Source organism: Cricetulus griseus, chromosome 10, assembly GCF_003668045.3.
Source record: "Cricetulus griseus strain 17A/GY chromosome 10, alternate assembly CriGri-PICRH-1.0, whole genome shotgun sequence".
Classification (NCBI taxonomy): domain Eukaryota; kingdom Metazoa; phylum Chordata; class Mammalia; order Rodentia; family Cricetidae; genus Cricetulus; species Cricetulus griseus.
Window position 1 is genome coordinate 5,844,977 of NC_048603.1, and position 21,334 is coordinate 5,866,310.

At 36.3% G+C, this 21,334-nt stretch overlaps 1 protein-coding gene and 1 pseudogene across 3 annotated transcripts in view; one reads left to right on the top strand and one right to left on the bottom strand.

Annotated features, from left to right (window-relative positions):
* Nucleotides 1-21,334, top strand: part of LOC100774887 (CUB and sushi domain-containing protein 3) — a 1,055,385-nt gene that overhangs the window by 239,372 nt on the left and 794,679 nt on the right. The gene's annotated exons all lie outside the window — the stretch shown is intronic.
* On the bottom strand, nucleotides 11,755-12,238 carry LOC113837392 (annotated as a pseudogene).

The window sequence follows — 21,334 nt, forward strand, 5'->3', positions numbered from 1 at the left end:
TTGTGGCTCTAGTTTTTTACTATTGCTTAAGATCAGGAATGGTGAGAACTTTTGCAGTTCTTTTACTTTTGGGCATTGTTTTTGGTTGTTGTATGTGTTTCCATAAGAAGTGAAGATTGTCCTTCAATATCTGTGAAGAGTTGTGTTGGAATTTTGATGAGGGATTACAGCAAAATTCAATGCATTGAATCTGCAGATTGCTTTAGGCACGATAACAATATTTGCTATGTTAATTCTACCAATCCATGAGTATGAGAGTTATTTATATCTTCTGATATTTTCTTCAAAGACTTGATGGTGTTTTCACACAAGTCATTATCTACTCAGTTTGAGTTACCCCAATATATTTTATGGTATGTGAGGCTGTGGTGAGAGGTATTGTTTCCTTGATTTCTCTCTGTGGCTGTTTGCCATTTATACATTGGTGGGCTACTGACTTTTGTGCATTAATTTTGAATCCAGTTACTTTGCTGAAAGGGTTTATCAGCTATAAAATAACCCTGCTGGACTTTTAAGTCACTTATATACACTATCAAATTGCCTGCAAATAACAGATATTTTGACATCTTCCTTTCCAATTTGCATCCCATTTATCTTCACCGGTTGTCTTTTTTGTTCTAGCTAGTGCTTGAAGTACTGTATTGAACAAGTTGAGAGTGAACAACCTTGTCTTGTTACTGATTTTAGTGGATAGTTTTTAATTTCTCTCTATTTAAGTTGGTATTGGCAATGGACTTGCTTTAATCTAACGTTATTATGTATAAGTATGTCCCTTGTATCCCTAATCTCTTTAGAACTTCCTTGAAAGTCTGGGAAAATTCTGCACACACACACACACACACACACAAAACTGGACCTTGGGTTTCTTGGTTTAGAGACGTTTAATGACTGTCTATTTCACTGGGTTTTATAGGTATATTTAAATTACTTTTTTTATTTTATTTAACTTTGTTAAGTGATATATATTAAGAAAATTATCCACTTCTTTTAGTTTTTCAAATTTGGTAGAATATGGCCTTTTAATGTGTGTCCTTCTTATCCTCTGGATTTCCTCTGTGTTTCTTATTGTGCCCCCTTTATATTTCTGATTTTTTTAAGTTAAATATTCTCTCTAGCTGGGCATTGGTGGCACACACCTTTAATTCCAGCACTCGGGAGGCAGAGGCAGGCGGATCTCCAGAGCAAGTGCCAGGATAGGCTAAAAAGCTACACAAAGAAACCCTGTCTTGAAAAACAACAACAACAAAAATCCTTTCTCTACTTTTAGTTAAGCTGGTTAAGGATTTGTTGATCTTGCTTATTTTTCTTAAAGTGCCAACTTTTTGTTCGATTATTTTCTATTGTTCTTTATTTCTGTTTCATTGATTTTAGTCCCAAGTTAGATTATTTCTTGCCATCTATTGTTGGTGCGATTTCTTGTTCTAGAACTTTCAGGTGTGCTGTTAAGTTTTTACCACAGCATCTCTCCAGTTTTTTGTTTTCTAATGTTTTTAATGTAAGTATTTAGTGCCATGAACTTGACTATTAGAACAAATTTATTACATTCATATAGCTTTGGGAAAGATGGGTATTCATTTTCATTCACTTCTAGAGTCCTTAATGTCTTCTTTTATTTCTGTCTTTACTGGTTTTCATTCAGCAGAAAGTTGTTCATTTTCCATGAGTGTGTACGCTTTCTGTTGTTGATAACCATTTTTAATCTGTGGTGGTCTGATAAGATATAGTGCTATTTCAGTTTTCTCTTATCTGTTGAGACTTTCTTTTTCTTCCAGTTTGTGGTCACTTTTGGAGAAAGTAAAATGAGGTGCAGAAAAGAAGGTATATTCTTGCATTTGGCTGAAATGTTCTGTAAAGGTCTATTTGTTTTATAACATATGCTCTAGCATTTTTCACTTTAGTTTTTGACCGGATGACCTGTCTATTGGTGAGAGGGGGTTATAGAAGTCTCAATCTGTGAGGATCAATATGTGGCTGAAGCCATAGTAGTATCTCTTTACAAGCATAGGTTCCCTTGTGTTTCGGGCATAGAAGTTTTAAGAATTGAAAGATCATCTTGGTAGATATTTTCCTTTGATGATTATATATTTCCTTCACCATCTTTTCTGATTAGTTTTCATTTGAAGTCTATTTTAATTAGATATTGAAATGGCTATATCAGTCTGTTTTTAGATCCATTGGCTTGAGATATCTTTTTCCAGCCCTTTACCCTGAGGTGATACCTATTTTTCATGTTCAGGATGGGTCCTGTTTTGCACTCTTTCTTTAGTCTATATCTTTTTATTGAGAAATTGAAGCCATTGATAATGAGAGATGTCAATCACCAATGCTTGTTGATTCCTCTTATTTGTTCTGTTATTGGTGTTGGTATTTGTGGTGGTGGTGTTCGTGTGTGTGTGTGTGTGTATGTGTGTGTGTGTGTGTGTGTGTGTGTGTGTTCTTCCCTTCTTTTGATTTTGAGGGTCTAAGATTACTTATTTCCTGTGTTTTATGCATGTAGTTAACTTGCTAACATAGGAGTTTTCCTTCTAGCACCTTTTGTAGGGCTTAATTTACAGATAGATATTGTTTATATTTGGATTTATTGTGGAATATCTATTTTTCCATCTGTGGTGATTGAATGTTATGCTGGGTAAAATAGTCTGGTCTGGCATCTGTGGTCTCTTAGGATCTGCAGCAGTTCTCTTCAGGCCTTTCTGACTTTTAGAGTCTCCACTGAAAATTCAAATGTAATTCTAACAGGTATGCCTTTATATGTTACTTAGGGTTTTTTGCATCTTTTAATATTTTTTCTTAATTTTATATCTCTATTGTATTGATTATATGTGGTAAAGGCACTTTCTTTTCTAGTCTAATTTACTAGGTATTCTGCTTGCTTCTTGTACCTTTATATAATCTCCTTCTTTAGGTTAGGAAAATTACCTTTTATGATTTTTTTGGAAATATTTCCTTGGTCTTTCAGCTGGGTTTTTTCTTTCCTCTATTCATATTTGTTTGGTCTTTTAATCATATCTTCAGTGCCTGAGGGTCTGTCTTCCATCTCTTGTATTCTGTTGGTGAAACTTGTCTATGTGATTCCTGTTAAGAATTCCCATATTTTTCATTTCTAGAATTACTTCAGTATGGATTATTTCATTTATTTGATTTCTATCATAAGCTATCTTATTTATTTCCTTTGCATTGTTTGTTTTTCCCCAGATTTATTTAAAGGAGGTATTCATTTCCTCTTTAAGGGCTTCCATTATCTCCATACAGAGTATTTTTTAGTCTTTTTTCTTAGGCTTCAGCTGTGTTTGAATATTCTATGCCTGTTCTTTTAGTGTCAGTGGATTCCAGCGATTACATGATGGCCTAGATATTTTAGACTCTGTCCTTACACTGATGTTTAGGCATCAGACTTTGGAGTGATTAAAGTTCTGTGTGGTAGTATCTGGTTTTGCTTCTGTTGGATGAGTGTTTTGTTCCTTGTTTTCTTGTTAGCATTTTTGCGATCACCTTGTGCTGCCTGGTAGATAATTTTTCTGAATCATTTTCCCTAACCTGCTCAGCTGATATTTATCCAGGTGATGTCTACTGGTGTAGGAGACTGTGATAATGAGATGAGTTGTGGATGGGAGGTTGAGGGGATAATATCTTTGTTGTCCATTGGGGATGGGGCCAAACAGGAAAGGGAGACCACAGCGAGTTTTCTGTTACAGAGATGGGGATGAGATCCGGGGATTGACTATAGAGGAAAATGAGATATGTAGAATCAACGTCAACCTACTCATTGCCCTGGGAGAGGTGGCCCTTGCATTATCAGCGGTGCCTGCTGGGGTCGGGGTCTGCTACAAAACAATGTGTATTGATGGGGAAAGGTTAGAGGCGATACATATGCCTGGGGTCCACAGGAGATGGAAGCAGGTGACCTGGGAAGGTGATAGGGGTGTTCTCCTTCAGAGCAAGGGATGAGACCGGTCAGTGATGTTTCTTAATAAAATTCAGGTTTAATCTTTACATCTTTGTAGACAACTCAATTCTAGGTGTATGTTATAATAGATATGTAGGCAGATTTTGTGATAAAAAATAACATCAGCTTTGGATGCAAAGTAAAAACTTGAGAACTCTTAAATCTTACCTCTGAATTAATATGTAAAATTTGTCTGGCAGATCATGTGACACTAACAAATTGTAAAATATAGTCACGGTAGATTTAAAAATGAAGTTTCATTTCAAGTTCACTTTATTCAGCACTCAAAAATTAGTGGACTCACTCCTGGGAAACTCAAAGGCTTCCATCCCCTGACTTGTTCTTCCAACTGCTTTTAGAAGACATGAAAAAAATCAACAAAGAGGAAAAATAATTATGATAAAGGAAAGAATAAAAGAAACACCAGCCAGGAACTTGCTTTTTTGGTTTAGAAACTACCACAAAGTCCACCCATTTGTATTCCCCTGGTCCAAACTGTGATAGCATCTCTCTCACAAAGAGCAGAAAAGTTCAGCATGAGTTCTAGAGGCTCCCAATGTTTGTAAACATTCTTCCTACTGATGTTCATGTTTAAAGGAGCCGGTGACTTCTACATTATTCCTAGTAAAGGAGCGTATTTGCATCAGCTAAAAGAACTATAATTAGTGGATGAGAGTCTAAGGGATCAAAAGCTGTCTGAGTACTGTGGGGAAAAGCTGGAGAAAGCCTTCTCAACTGTTAATGAACACTTGGTATAACCATTTTTAAAATTCTTATCAATCTTTTATATTCCCCTAAAAGTCATGAAAAGAAAAAAAGCACATTTGTTTTGTTTATCAGATTTATTTCATTTATTTCATCATTGTTGTAGGTTTCACCATGTACTCATAAACATATTTAAAATCCTACATATGCAGATATATGTATGTATGTACACAAGATATAGTTTCATTCATATATATGTATACACATACATATATGCCAAAATGTACCCAGATCCTACATCTTTTCATAGTATAATATTTGATATGCAGTTCCTCAAATGGAAGTTATAAATACCTTTAAGTGTGGGTTTGCTGTTATACTGAGTAACAGGCCCTATTACTTTTGAAAGAATGAAAGCAAATCTCACTATCCTGTTCAATTTGTTCCAAGAATGGAACTCCATAACTTGAATTTGAAAGTGACAGGCATTTTATCATGGCCCACTTAAGGAAGAATATTCAACTCTATTTTATTATGTTGTCCTTCTGTCAAATAGAACACATACTACTGAAAATTATCTATGAGTGAATCTCCTTTTATATGCAAGCTAACCACAATTTTACAGTTGTTCAGTGCTGACTTCCTTGTCTTACAGTTGTGGTGTAATCAATGTGTGATAGAGATTCCATCCTTCCTTTCTGCTAATATCTACACATTTTGCTTCTCATTATTTATGCATTCAGTATTTTCTTCTGGAAATGTTGGCCTCAAGCAACTTATGTGCAGATCCAACTTATTGAACTGTATTTGCAGTACATAGTGATAATGTCAATATTTTTTCCTTCTCCAATAGCTGATTATAAATAAACACTTCCTGCATGAGGGTTTACCTCTTTGTTTTCATACCTTTTGTAGCTGGAAGTGATTTTTAAAAGTATTCCTTGTGATTTATAAATACATTTGAAAGAATTACATTGCCTGGGAACCTTGCATTCAGGCTGTGCATTCAGGACAATGCTTTGTTTATCATTGAGACTTTTCAGACAATAGCCTACATTTGATTACTTCACTTTTCTGTAGGAGATAGCCATTTTTACAGCTGTCACAAAATTAGGCTTAAATTCAGCATGGAGAAGTCACGGATTCAGAGAGCCGTGCTCATAATATACATCTCAAGCCCTGCAAATTGAACTACCTCTGCTTTTTCAGTATCTATTTCTGAAATGCTAAATGCAAACATACAAATGCTATGAAAAGGAACATTCTGTTCCTCAATTTCATCAATGGTCAAAACATTTATTTCTGTACATAACCTTTTTAAGAAATGCAAGGACATTTAGACATTAGTTGTGTATAATGATGTTCAAAAATATAGAGGTTTGTACTAGTGAACTGTGTAGGGAAAAGACTATCTTCTATAGAAACATCCCAATTTCCATACAGCTTGAGAGATATCAAAAGAATGAAAAATAGGACACCACTAAAATATATGTGATTTTGCCCTCCACAGAAGCTTTGAAGAGATCCTGCCACTGTCTAATAGAGGGTTGCAAGACACAGGAGGCTCCCAGGTCAAAGACAAAGGGCTCGATTAATCAAAGTATGAAAACCGACCAGTGTTTTACAATCAGATGAGTTCTGGGAGAACACGTTGACCATTGGGCACAGCAAGGCAGACAGATTCTTTCACAGTGTGCCTTAGCTGAGGAGCCTGTGTCCTGCAAAGCGAGTCCTGTGCTTTTAAACATAGAACAGCCTCCTCCTTGGCTGGACCAAGTCATTTCATTTCCTTACTGACAGTGCACGCCTGTTTTATATTTCCACCTCCTATTATGCAATATTAATAGAAAGCTAATGAACGTGAGGTCATCTTTTATTTCTATCTTTCTATGACAACACTTGTCATTGTCCTTTAGTATCTTTCAGAAAATGGCAACTGATATTTAGAGTAGGGTACAGTAAAAGCACATTGGTGGAGGGAACTAATTGGGTAGGGCATATCAATTTGGTATTCATTACCAAATGGTCAGCCCTGAAGACATACACATAGTTAACACTGTACAGACTGAGAAGTGTGTACTTATGTATTTAGGTGAAAGGTTCGTATACATGAACAATCAATGAAAAATGAGGCTAAAGAATTTGAAAGAGAACAGGGAATGGTATGTGGGAGGCTTTGAAGGATGTAAAGGGAAGGCAAAAATAATGCAAGCAAGAAGAAAAGAAAGGAAGGAAGGAAGGAAGGAAGGAAGGAAGGAAGGAAGGAAGGAAGGGAAGGGAAGGGAAGGGAAGGGATGGAAGGGAAGGGAGGGAAGGGAAGGGAAGGGAAGGGAAGGGAAGGGAAGGGAAGGGAAGGGAAGGGAAGGGAAGGGAAGGGAAGGGAAGGGAAGGGAAGGGAAGGGAAGGAAGAAAAAAGAAAAAGGCCCACAACCGGGCGGTGGTGGCTCATGCCTTTAATCACAGTGCTTGGGAGGCAGAGGCAAGTGGATCTCTGTGAGTTCGAGACCAGCCTGGTCTACAAGATCTAGTTCGAGGACAGCCTCTAATGCCACAGAAAAAAAGAAAAGAAAGGAAAAAGGACACTATAATAACTAGCTAATTCCTCCTCTTATTTCTTAGTATACTGGAGACAAGGGAGGCAGGTATAAACAAAAAGCAACAGAGTTCTTACTGTTCTGTAGTGTTTTGCTGTAACAAGGCAGTACAGAAAGAAATGGAAATAATCAAATATAAAATTATAATATATCATGGATAAATGAGATGAAAACGTCTATGAGTGAAACAACTTGCAGTTTTATTATCTACAATGTTTAACAGAGGAAACCTCAAATTTTTTTCATATAATCATAGTTTCCACAGAAAAATTTCAATTGTGTACCATTGAGTGACATAGTCATTTCTATAAGACATGCCAAGAAATCCGAATAGAGAGATTATCTCCATAAATTTCGATGGCTTACAGTTAATAAAGTAATTTCACTTTCCTAGATTTTGTTTTGACTTCTAATTTACGATCCAGTTGCTCCACGAAACTTAAGATGCAAAAAAAATTGGCTTTCTGCCCATTGTAAAGTAATTAAGATGCGAAAATGTCAAGAAAGCATGTGACTGTGTATAACTCTCATTCTAAATCTAGTTCTTGCTAGGATGAAAATAATTTGAAGCTCATTTAGAAAATCACAGTAACTGGAAGTTTATCTATCCTCTTTCCTCCCACAGTTATTAGTTCACTATTTATTTGTTTTCCATCAGTTGGATAATTTAAAATGCTAGACCTTGTATGTAGTTAAATATTGAATATATCATAACTAAACTTCATGCTATACGTATTCAGAGCAAATATTTGTCTTGTGCATCCCTTATTAATATTATCATCATAAATACACATTTTCTACTTAAATTACAAACTTTTCTGATTGTTCACCGGGGATCAACTTCAGAAAAATAAATATTCATGAACTTTCTTGTTTACTCCTGCATCTGCCCAATCCCCTTCCTCTCTTTGACCGTCTCTGTGAGTACTGAACTCTGTGCTTAGCACAAAAAAAAAAATGCTGTCTTACAGTCTGCACACCCTATGACTTCCCACCACCAACAGTTCAGATTACCTGGGTTAGCATTGTTTCTTGGTTGGTTCACTAACAAAACAACACAGAGAAATAGGAAGTAAAGGCACTGTCTTTCCTGAGTTTCTACTGGCCAGCTTTGAATGCTATTGCTGTGTTTACACTTATACATCTGCACGGTCATCATCCTTCATTATAGGAAAATTGTGGAAGATTCCTGGACCTTTATAGCATAGTAAAGTCATAAGATTTAGGGACTCTTACTTCATACTTAAATCCTTAAATTTTCTGCCTTCCTTATCCCTTGGATGAGAGCAATCTGTACCTTGGGTGAAAGGTACAGAAGTAGCTTTTAAATTCCATGTGCAAATCGTGAACATTTGGTCCTAATTGTACTCTAGTATCAGGTATAATTTTAAACTCTACCACTTTCTATTAATTTTCCATTAGTCTCTTCAAAACCGTTCATCAAACCTATTTCTCCACAGGAAAGAAATTCACACTGATTTGAGCTACTGGAGGGACATGGCTTGGTCACTGTGCACAAGCCAGACAATTTTGTATTTCTTGGGTTAACATTGTAAGTAACAAGGAATGAAATCATGCATGGTAATGGTAGTAATAGAAAAGGATGTGAAAAATATTGAGCATTCAAACATCCTCCATCTACAGAGCAAAGCAAATTCTCTACAGCGTCCTTGAAGGAGCCTTATCCAGCTTCATCCTCTAAGCCTTGAAGTAGCTATTGTCAAACCACCTTTCTTGCCTTTATCTGCTCCCTGGCCATAGTCTCTTCATATCACTACAGCATTCAATATTTCAATGCAGTCCCTTTCGTTCAGTCTTCAGTTTATCTGAGTATAAATATTTATTGACAAAGTCAGTGCTGCTACAGGATCTTGAGCTTGTATTTTGTATGCTTTGGGTTTAACCTAGAAGTTGATACTCAATAGATATGTATAAAATCAAAATGCATTTCAGAGGTTTACCAAAAAAAATGATGCTCCCCCCCCCACATTACCACAAGAAGTGTTAGGGGCAGTTCTGTGCCACAAAATCAGCTCTTCTGAATGTAAATCTTGCTCTTCAAATATGAAATCTGACGCTAGGCGTTTTGTTTGAATACATTTTAGTTTAGATGGGTTGTATGTGGTGGTGTGGGCATTAATCCTTAATACTTGGGAAACAAGATAAGAAGATTGGAAGAGAAGGACATGCCTGGGCTTAAGGGACAGGTCAAAGCTAGCAGAGGCAAAATCCTCTGTTTCCAAAGTAAATAGATATTAAGAATGAAAGAAGGAAAGAGAGGAGGGAAACATGGGTGGAAGCAAGGAAAGGAAAGGAAAAGAAAGAAAAGAGAAGGAGAGAGGAAAGGGGAAGTAGTTGTGGAAAGACTTAAATCACACAGTGGGTGCATAACAGCCACAGAACCAAGGTTCCATACCATGATCCACAGTAATTAATTAATTAATTAATTAACATATTTCCAGAATCATTTTTTTCTGATTTCCTCAAAGCAGTTTTTATGGGAGTCCTACTCAGAGGTCATTATCACCACAATAGAATCTTCTGTGAAATTATTTACTTCAGGAGGTAAATTCACTTTTAGAAATATAATTTTCATCTGTGCACATAGAATTAAAGATCAACCCACCCCATCTACTTAATTTATATTGCAATGGCTATTAATATTATATGTTGTTGAGGGACAGAATATAGAGGACCTAGTATCTCAGTCTCAGATCATTGTCATTAAAAATGTTTGCAAACTGGAAGACCCAGTTTTTGGAAAGTCACAGACCTTAATGTTTGAATATCTGAATGTTAGATTCTCTTTTTCTTTTTTTTTGTTTGTTTTTCGAGACAGGGTTTCTCCGTGGCTTTGGAGGCTGTCCTGGAACTAGCTCTTGTAGACCAGGCTGGTCTCGAACTCACAGAGATCCACCTGCCCCTGCCTCCAGAGTGCTGGGATTAAAGGCGTGCTCCACCAATGCCTGGCATAGATTCTCTTTTCATAGATTCCCATCTTCCTGTGAATTTCTCCATACAAGAAGCATATAAAATGTCTCAGGATCCTTAATTTTTATGCAGCCTTATGGATCAGAGTACTACTTGGTTTTACCAAGCTTCTTAAATTTGCCTAGGTGGTGTTATGCTAGACATCTCTTGCTATCTCTTAAGACAAAGACTCTTAAGCACTTTGTACATTTGTCTGACTTGGTTGTGCAAACTTGGATAAAACATCCAGGATGTTCAGATCTATCCCAGACAGAGGAATCAGAATTTCTGATAGTGAGGCAACATTAATATTTTTTTCAAATGCATTTGAAATAGTTTTAATAACTTACTGCATAATTTCACATAGGACTGGCCACTGCAAACTTTATGCTAGATGTTTGCATGCTGGCAACTACTTATTAGAAATAATATTTTAAAACACATAATTTCAAGTTTTCCAATATTCTTTTGGCTTTTTGCTGCTGCTGTTTGTTTGCTCTGTACACTGAGGCTGAACACAGGGCCCTGGACTTGCAAGGCAGACGTTTTACTCCTGAATTGAATTCCAAACACATAAGCCTTCCTGCTTCAAAAGGTTATGAGGACCTACAATCAAATGTGAGTTTTGATTCCTAGTTACAAATATGTTCTTGATTTCTATATTCATTTCTTGGTTATCCCAGAACTGATCCCACCAAGTTATATTCCCTTGTCATTCAATGAGTTGTTCTTGTGTCTTGCCAAACTTGTTGTAATCAAAGGCCTAATACATTCCAAAGGAGGAAAGCTTTGTCTCAAGATAGTATTGTACATGATGCCCAAATCACAACTTACATTTCAGCAGTGTTAACTTTGAAGTTTTTATTGTTTTAATGTATCAAAGTCGATACTTTGATCCTATTTCATCAAAATAGTATCACTTGTGAAACTAAATTCCTCCAAATTGATGAGGGCTTCTGTTAAAATTACCATTAAAATTAAGCATATTAGTTGTCTCTTCAAATTTTTACTTTCTCTTAAATTAAGCATATTAGTTGTCTCTTCAAATTTTTACTTTCTCTTAATTTATGCCATTCTTGCTGCTGCGTAAGATGCCAGGTACATTATTTTTTTCCTCTTGTATTATGACTTAAGACAATATTTACCCCAGTAGCTTCCAATGGCTGGGCTAAAGACATTGGCACAAAATTAAATTTAAGACAAATTCATCCTATAAATATCTGTGAAGGTTAAAAATTAAAAAAATAAAAGCATTCAATACCAGAAATAAAAAGATTAGAATGTGCATGAAGATGGTTTACATAATAGTGGAACCCAGGATTGCTCTTGCCTGGATCAGAGACGAGGATAAGGTACTATGAGCTATGACAAGGAAAGCTTTGAGCCAAAAACTTGCATGGACCCTTTTAAGTCAAAGATAACTCACTTTGGTACATTTTCAAGACTCTTTTATTTTTTAACGGGTCTTGCCTCAAGTTTATTTGAAAAAAAAACAAAAACAAAAACAAAAAAAAAACCAGTGTGTCCTGCCATCTGTCTTCACAGTGGCAGAAAACTTTTCTGTGGGGCCTTCACAGGGGCCTGGGCACCTGTGGGAGCCTGAGCTGGAGCTGAAGCCAGGGCCTTAGCTGGAGCCAAGGCCTCTGCCTTGGTTTGAACCTCGGGCTTTGGTTGGCAAAGCCTGCGACCCTTGGCCATGTAGCTTCTAATCTGCTTCCCAAGCTTGGGGTGAGCGATGAAAGCAAGGCGGCTGAGTTTGCTGCTGGGGCCCTTTGGCATTTTGGGCTTCACCACTTTGGGCATCACAAGATCCTTGATGGCCTCTGTGCGTGTGCTCATGGCCTCGAATTGTTTGCCTCCATCTTCTTCAGGCCTTTCTTGTTGTGTTTCTTGGCAAAGCGCATGTTCCTCAGGAACTTGGGGTCGACCCCCTTAAGAGATTCGTATCTTTGTGATCGGGCTTTCTTGATGCCAATCCTGTGCCATTTCCTGGACTGGTTACGTGGTTCTTGGACTTGGCCATGTCTGATCAGTATCCGGTGGGTCTGGAAGCTCCTGGGACCAGAGTATTTTCAAAACTCTTATCTTAAATAACCACTTCACTAATGCCCAAAGAACTGAAAATCATTTCATGTCAAAAATATTTACTTTTTATTTTTCTACGAGAAATTCTGTTCCTATTCAATCTAACAGTTGTTAGAAACATTTATCTGAGATTTAAAAAAAAAATATTCTAAGGATTATACTAGTTCTGCGATTTATACGAATAATAGAAGTGTAGGTTGCCTAAATATATACAGAAGTGGGTTACTGATGTCAAATCTGAATTCTTTCCAACACTTTTAAGATCTGTTACTTTTTCCCCTAATCTGTTCTATTTTGGCATTTAAATCATTGGTTAAAAATATATGATAGTAATTAACAAATTGTATGTATTATCAAAATGTGTTTTTATTAACAATTACTTGGTGAACGTGACAAATATAGTTTCATTATTCATTTTCTGCTACTTGAAAACAAAAACATTACAAACTTCATTTCTCAAAATAGGTAAAAACTCAGTTTCTGTAGATTACAGGTGCGAGTATAAATTAACAACAGCCTCTGCTAGGGGTCTTGCCGGGATAACTAGGTAACCATCTTCCTGACTCCTTGTCAGATGGGACACACTATAGCTTCAAATGGAGATCTCATGTTCTGAAAGTTGCCTGATGTTCTGTCCTATGTCACTTATTCCCACAGCAAACTCCCATTGCTTTAAGGTCAATGAAAACAACCTAGATTATTGTAAGAACTCACCTGAACGGGTTAGGTGGAGCAAGATCATTTTCTGATTAACTGAAAGTTAGTTGATGACCTCATCTACAGAAACATTGCTGTTGGCTATCAATCTTACAGGAGGAGTAATCTGTCATTATATACAGGCTCTGTTCTTTCTCAGACTGTGTGAAAATGCTCAGGCCTGATGAATATTCTGAAAAGACCATGCACTTTGTCTTGCTTGTTGTTTAGCTATAGTGTCTATCACGGTGCACTCAAAAAATGCCTATTGAATGGATTGAATGATTGAATGAATGAATGAATGAATGAATGAATGAATGGAAACATGCACGAATATACCTCATCATGCATAGGTACTTTAGGCATTTGTCTTACAGAATATGTATTAAATCTTTTCCCTGGTATTATTTTCAGAGAGTAGCTACTGAAGAATAACCTAATTTTTATGGAAGGTAGCAATATTCTCCTAATTAATTCTGACCTAATCTGAACCTTGTGGCTCCATTCTGCATTGCTGGCATGCAATTGCTATTGGAACTTCATTCGGCTTGCAGATGGCTCCCCAGCTGTTACACCTTGGAGACTCTATCTTTGATGGGAAAACATATGTGAACGCTCAAGTTATTTCCAAAGGAGTTAGTTCCACACCCCTAGAAGTGGTGAATTTAGGCTTGAGGGAAATATACCATTTTCACTCCCCAGCTAAACATAGATTCTGGGATTATACCAGACACAGGCACAATAGTTGGATCCCTTTGATAATGAGTAATCAGGTTTGGGGGAAATATTTAAGCCATTACTCAGAGAGATATGGAAATGTGGGGAATCTCATACATTTAAAGGGAACATACTTAATGTTCTGAATTTCAAAATAAAGACCTTGAATTTGCTTAACACTATTTTGAGCAGTGATTTTGAATATTTTCTATAAGCGGTGTGAGCTTAGAAGATTTACAAGAGATTAAATCTCATCTTAATTTTTGGAATTTTTCAAAATTTCCATAATTTAGCTAAGCAATCACACTCTGATAAGCTGCCTTATACTTATAAAATCTCTGTATTGACTCATAAACTATACTGTTTGGGATTTTACAGCATGGTTATCAGGCATGATTTACTTAAGTATATAAACATATGTACTCACTTATTGGACTTACAAAAATCTTTAGAAAACTATGAAAGACCCTTATTTAAGATATCATGAATGCTATAATATTCTGCACTCAATTTTAATTCTGTTTTACAAAAATACACTGGCATTGTGATATTATTATCAAACTAAAATCTGTTATTTTGATATACACCAAGAAACCAGTAAAAATTCTGCTATTTAATTTTTTTCTGCACATGCTAAGACAGATACTTCTATCATTTAGGCGGTGGTGGCACATGACTTTAATCCCAGCACTCAGGAGGCAGAGACAGGCATATCTTTGTGAGTTTGATGCTATTCTGGTCTACAGAGCTAATACCAGGAGGGTTAGGGCTGTTACACAGAGAAACCCTATCTCAAAAAGAAAAACAAAACAAAGCAAAAACAACAACAACAAAAAAACATATACTGGTGTCAACACTCAAACAGGACAAAGCTGAATTGGCACTATTGAAGGGTTTTTTTAGGGAACATCTGTATTTATGGAAGACATTTACAGTACTCATCATTGGGGTCATAGGTAACTAATTGGAATGGTTGTTGGTTAGAAACCCAAAGGACACACCCTGTCCTCAGTGAACTTCTTGATCTATAAAAGAGACTGATAGTTAAAATTCATTCACAGAAACATAGGTACAGAATGCAATGAAGTAGACGTGACTCTAAGAAAACACATAGGTATGATACCTAGAGAATACAGGAGAGGCAGTCAGTGATCGACAGTCTCAATCATGGAGAAGATAAGTAAATTAACAGATTAGATAGTAGTTACATAGATAGATAGATAGATAGATAGATAGATAGATAGATAGATAGATAGATAGAAGAGAGCAAAGGGACTTTCGGATGAGAGATAGAAAAATATAGAGGACATTTGAAATAGACAGAATAAGGATGTGGTCAAAAGTAAGAGCAAGAGAGGTATTAAATATTTCAAATAACTAACAGATCTGGAGGATTTGGGTCATAGTATCAGTGAGATTGGGGTTAGAGTTAGGGAGAGAGAATTATGTAGAAACATGGTTATATGTCAAGGCTGGGAAACATCTCTGATTTCAATTTTCCTCTAAGAACATGAGGGAACTACTGAAGGGCAGAAGGGGAGATATGTGGCGATTCTAAATCCCAGAGGCCTATCTGCATTTCTAGAAAGAGTCTGTAGCCTGGATACAGCACAGTTCAGGCTGCAAGGAAGTTAGAGTTCAGGCAAAAGTTCCTACCTGATTCTGATTTGTTCTTTTTGAGATAGAACCTGTATTAGTTGGTTTTTCTATTACCTTGAAGAGATACCATGACCCAGGAGAATTATAAAAGACAGCGTTTAATTTGAGGCTCACAGTTACAGATGATTTTCATGGAACGGAACATGGAATCAAGCAGTCAGGCATGGTGCTGGAGCAAGAGTAAAAGCTTACCATTGATTCGCAAGCAAGAGAAAAAGAGAGGGAAAGATAAGAGGAATGGCAAAGACCACCCCTAATGACCCACCTCCTCCAACAAGACCACCTTCCCCAAACCAGGCCTGACCTTCTAATCCTTCCCAAATAGTTCCACCAACTGGGTACCAAGCAATCAAAGCTGTGGGGTGTCATTCTCACCCAAACCAGCAAAGAAGCCTTCCATATAAAAGGCTGTTATTTTCCCTTTGATAATGCTGTTCTTGGAAACAGAGTAATTGGCTGAAGTATCCCGGGGTTGAGTTGTGAGAAGGATATTAGCAGAATGAGAGAGTTAATCTCCATTGTGTTATGCATGGATGATGAAGAATTATCAAGGCAGAGAGTACAGATGTCACAGAGCACATGGTCAGCCACCGAGAATAGGAATTTTGGAATAAAAATATTTGAGGAAAGAATAGATTTTAGTATGTTTGAACCTTGAGAAAACCGAGATATATAATGGATAGGAATATAATAAGAATATAAAACAAACCAATAAACACAACACACAAACATACACACACAGGCACTGAAATTCCTATTCTAATTATATAAACCTAATGGAATGTTTGCCATGTTGGAAATTGAACTGGATGTTACATAAATATGATTCCCAGGCCATGGTTACCCAGCCAATGGTTATTCACAATCTCTTCCAGAATGAACTACCTCTCGGCCCCTAGGAAGTGAGAGCTCTATGAATGGCATAGGCGGGTGGTATTACCTCATAGAGCTACATAAATGATTATAAGTAAAATGAAAACAACAGAAATGAATCATCAACTTTTTTTCCATACAAGGAGACACTATACTTTATGTGGCCTGCTGTATTTGATACTTTTGATAATGCTAAAAATGTACAATTTAGGATAGGATTGTAAGTCTATAAAACACAATTTACTTTTTTTCTCTGTCCTGTAATATAACTAAATACTGGGGCAACACACAGTGAAACCAGTCAGCTGTGCACATTATTTTATAAGTAGGCTGGCATCCAGGTAACTTTCGAATGTACAGTGACTTGGGCCCTGAAAGCTTTTTATTATGTCTGGAGTTTTGTACTATCCTACAGAAAGTACTCTTTAAAACCTATGGCTCCAGAGTTTTTGAATATTTATGTATTTTGTTATAGTAATATTTGGATGAATCTTGCTATTTATTTATTTATAAATATAATATTTTCCATCTTACAAAAGAAATAAGTATGCCCTGAATCTAGGTAGTGCAGGTAAATGCTCTCAGTTCACATGCTAAGAAATGCATTTGATGTCATGGTCATCTTTTCTACCTGTATGAGTTACTTGCTAACAGTAATTTGTTCATGGGGCTCCCTGACTTTCACTTTTTGGCTTTTATCTTTTTTCTTTTCTAATCCACATTTTAGTTTTCTTACAGAAAATTTGAGAAAATGATTCTCATTCTATGAGTGTTAAAGTTAGGCCCCAGTCCTGACATCAATTCCTCTAGTGTTTTTGCTTGCAGTTAGTCTTTTAATGTTTGTTTTCTGACCTATTGATCTACAATGCCAATGAAATACGTTAGAGCTTAATTTGTGTATGTATTTTTGTGTACTCCATCTGACTTCTTCCAGGGGGCTGATGAGATCCGAGGCTCCAGGCAGCAAATCACATTTCACAGAAACAGAAGCTCCTATTTTTTGTGACTTCCACAAAGTGCTCAGTTACACCCAGACTGCCAAATACTCTATATTCATTTTCATATTCCCAAATCCTAGACTTCAAAATGGAAAATCAATATTCATTGTTTTGCTTTTGGGTTCATTGTCTATGCCCAAGTGAATTTTTGCCTTATGTTTGTAGATATTTGATTATGTTACAAACAATCTGAAGTATAAATATATTAGCATATGTACATTTCAAATTCCCTTTGCAGAAAAATAAAAACATCATATCTCATCATAGAAAATTTGACCACATTGTAATAGTATTAAGTATCTGAATCATATCAAATAAAGGCTTGCTATAAAACAATAGATATATTTTATAGCAACACATTATTGTCAGTCTAGTATACCTGGATTTGCATTTACTAACTTTATTTGTTTGACTTAAAATGGTAGCTTAATATCTTTGATAGTCAAATTTACTACCAGGAAAATTATGACAGACCTTCCTTTATTTTGCATTGTGTGTTAAGTATTTACTTTTAGTAATTTTGATACTATTCTCAAAAATTGAAATCCAAAATGAGGAAAAAAATAAGAAAAGCATCTTTATCCTAGAATTTTTCTTTATAGTCAGTAGAACATCTATAAATAAGTAATAAAATATATTTTGGGGGTCTTAGTTCATTTTGAAATTGTTTAAGTAGCTGTTCATGGAAAGGTCATTTTTTTTTTTCTAAGCCACATCATGTCTTAGGTACTTTGTGTTGCTGTGAAAAAATGGTAATCACCAAAACCCAATATGGGAAGAAAAGGGTTTATTGGGCTTAAGCAGCCTGATCAGAGTCCATCAAGAAGGGAGCCATGGCCAGAATCTGAAGGCAGGAAGTGAAACAGGAAATGTGGAGGAATTCTGTGAACAGCTAGCTCCCAACAGATTGCTTGGTTTGCTTTCTTATATAACCCAAAGCCACCTACCAAGGGTGACACTTCCCACAGTGGGCTACGCCTACAATGTCATTAATCAGGAAATGTCCTCCTACAGTTGCCTTCAGGCAGATCTGATGGGAGCAAGTTCTCAACTGAGGTTCTCCTTTTCAACGTGACTATACTTTAGATTAAGTTGACAAAAACTATCAGAGATACCTGGTTATTATGATACTGGAGTTATTCTTAATCATTTGTAAACTTTGGTAAAATACATGTGTGTAGTTAGAATACATGTCAAAGTATAAAATCCTTCACGGAAGCAGTAAAGATAAAATGTGGGAATGTGTGTGAAAGCTGCCAAGGGTAACTTTTGCTGGTGTATTTTGCTAACGCTATCAAATTTAAGTATTGAGACTAGATGGGCTATTCAATATATGTTTATAAAACATATTCCATACTGCATCTAATAATCAGAACAATTTAGATTTCCTTCATTTAATAATATTTCAATTTTAAATAAATTATATGGATGAAAGATTAATATCATATAATAATTTTTCCCTTAATTATGTCTCACTTGTCTTATGTCAGTCATTACTTCAGTGAAATCTTAGACAGGACTATGGAATAGAATAGCAATAATTTGAAAAGAGCATTGTCAAGCGGGTCTCACGATGATGAAAAGTAATAAATATTTAATAGTATTTGATTAATCCTTTACATAGTCTGATTGCTTTTGGGTATTTGAGGCAAAAAAAAATTATCACTAAACAGACATGAAAGTTAGACTACTATTCTTGTAATTTAACCTTTTTACCTATGTAAGTTACAAGAAGGCTTAGCTAGTATAGTACCAATTCGATATGAAAGGTGTTAACTCTACTTAATGTACAAATATATGCAAACTTCATGGTGCCTCCATTCACAGGTGTCTGCTATTCCTTGGTATTTGCATCTTGCTATGTATATATTTATGTAGAAGTGAGCAATTCTTAATAGACATAGAACTACTTGAAAGTAACATTCTTAATTAATCTTTCTGTCCTTACTTCCCAATACCATGCTTGGTATTAACTGGCGAATAATACACACATGCTAAATGAATGGATATTTCATAATAGATCTCTATAGGATTGTCAGTTAATAAAGTTGCCTGACGTATTTTTTTCATCCTTAACTATGTGATAAAAACCTGAACTACATGCCAAGGACTTTATAGTGAACAAAGACTAATCAAAGAACTCTACCTTCCTAGTGTCTACGTTCATAAGACAAAAACAATACAAAGTCCCAACTGATATGCAAAGTAAATTGTTTCATAATAGGAAGAAAGGATGGGATGAACAAAAATGGAGATCTATCACAATTAAAGTAGTCAGTAAAGGCTTTTTCTCAATTTTTACAGTTAAACTAAGCTCTGAAAGATGGCAGAGAACATCTCTAATGATCACCAGATGAAAGAAAAATAACCAAATACAAGGCATGGATGCTAGGATTAAGTGTAGTGTTTGATGCAGGAAAGCAGACTACTATGATTAGGTTGGAGCTCACAACACAATACATGAGAATAATAACCTCTTATTATTCAGTGGGGTATGCCTTGAGATTGGAGGGAATAATAGGTTCTTCACTTTTAGGTACCAATTTTTCTACTGCATGGAATTGTAGTGATAGAGTGTGTATGACCTATTAAGCTTGCCTGAAGATCAGAATGCAAAGAGGCCAGGCAGTGGTGGTCCACACCTTTAATCCCAGCTCTAGAGAGGAATCTAAGGCAGGGTCTCATGTGGCATTCAGTCTCCAGTCAAGCTGAGGACAATATCTGTCTCTGGGATTTTATCATTCACTATATGGGATTCTTGGGGGCGGGGGGGGGGATTAAAGTTTTGCTAAGATACAAGCCAAGAGGAGGATACAATAATATAATGCCCAATGGAGAGGATTTAGTGATGAGAATTTGATGGTCTGTACCCCTTGGACATAACATGAACATCACCTGTTAGTGAACCATGGGAAGGAAATGAGGGTGGGGGAGGTAGAAATGAGAAGTTCTGCTTGAGCAAAGCTTTGATGGTAATGTTGCTTGTTCCCCAAGATCTGCAAAGTAGCTAGGTACAGAGTAGTTGCTCAACAGGTATTAAAGTGAGGTGCTAATTGAATAAATGGGTGTCTAAGAAAAGGAAGTGGCAGCAAAAATAAACTCACATCCTTATTTTCTGAATATTTAGGTTACAATGCACTGGAGGTGTCTAAATGGACATTGGAGACATTCCATGGCATGATTTTTTTTTTTTTTTAGTCTGATTTCTGATGTGTTAATTGTCACACAGCACTCTCTCTTCCTTAGGTGACAATTACTTTCCAGGAGCACTGTGCTCTAACAGGATAAAGGGAACAGAGGCAGAGCCAAGTGTGGCCCTCAGTGTCCTGAAGACGCAGATAAATCAATATATGCCTAGCACACAGTGCTACATTGCTGGCCAAACACCTGAGGGGAATTGTCACTTTGTTTGAGAGAGTCAGCAAGTGATTCTCAAGAGAAACAGTAACTGAGATAATACTGTAGGAAAATGTTAAATGTGCTCTTTGTGAGGAAGGTGCCAGAGAAGTAAATGGTTATTTAGAATGGAAAATGTGGTAATTGCTTATACTGATGGTAGCAGGGAGCTGCTAGGTTCACTTAGGGAGAGAAGGGGAGGGGGTCTAGAAAGAACCAACCAAATGGGAAATGCTCACCTAATGATATCACAGAGAGCAATGTGAAACAGAGATCCCTGTAGCTCACCTGCCTCTCCTCTCCTCCCCCATTCTGTTCCCCTGGCTCCTTTTAATGTCCATAGTTATTTCCTACCCAATTTATCTCAAATCTTTTCTCATCGAAGCACCATTTTTTGGTCACACCGAAAGAATTAGACATTCCATTGTCTTCAATGTGCTTCCTGTCTTTCTTTCCATACTGTCATAATGGCATAATATCCTAGTGATGATAACCAAACCACTTACTCTGTCATTCCACCTATGTCCAGTTTCTCATCATTTCCTAGAAACTTTAAGATGAACCAAAACATTGCTATTATTCCTTCATTCCAATTTGTCTTTTCCCTGCCTGACCTTTCTTATCTAATCCTTTACAATATTCTCTTTCATTGTGGAATGGATATTTTTTTCTATTTTTTTCATTCAAAAACATTT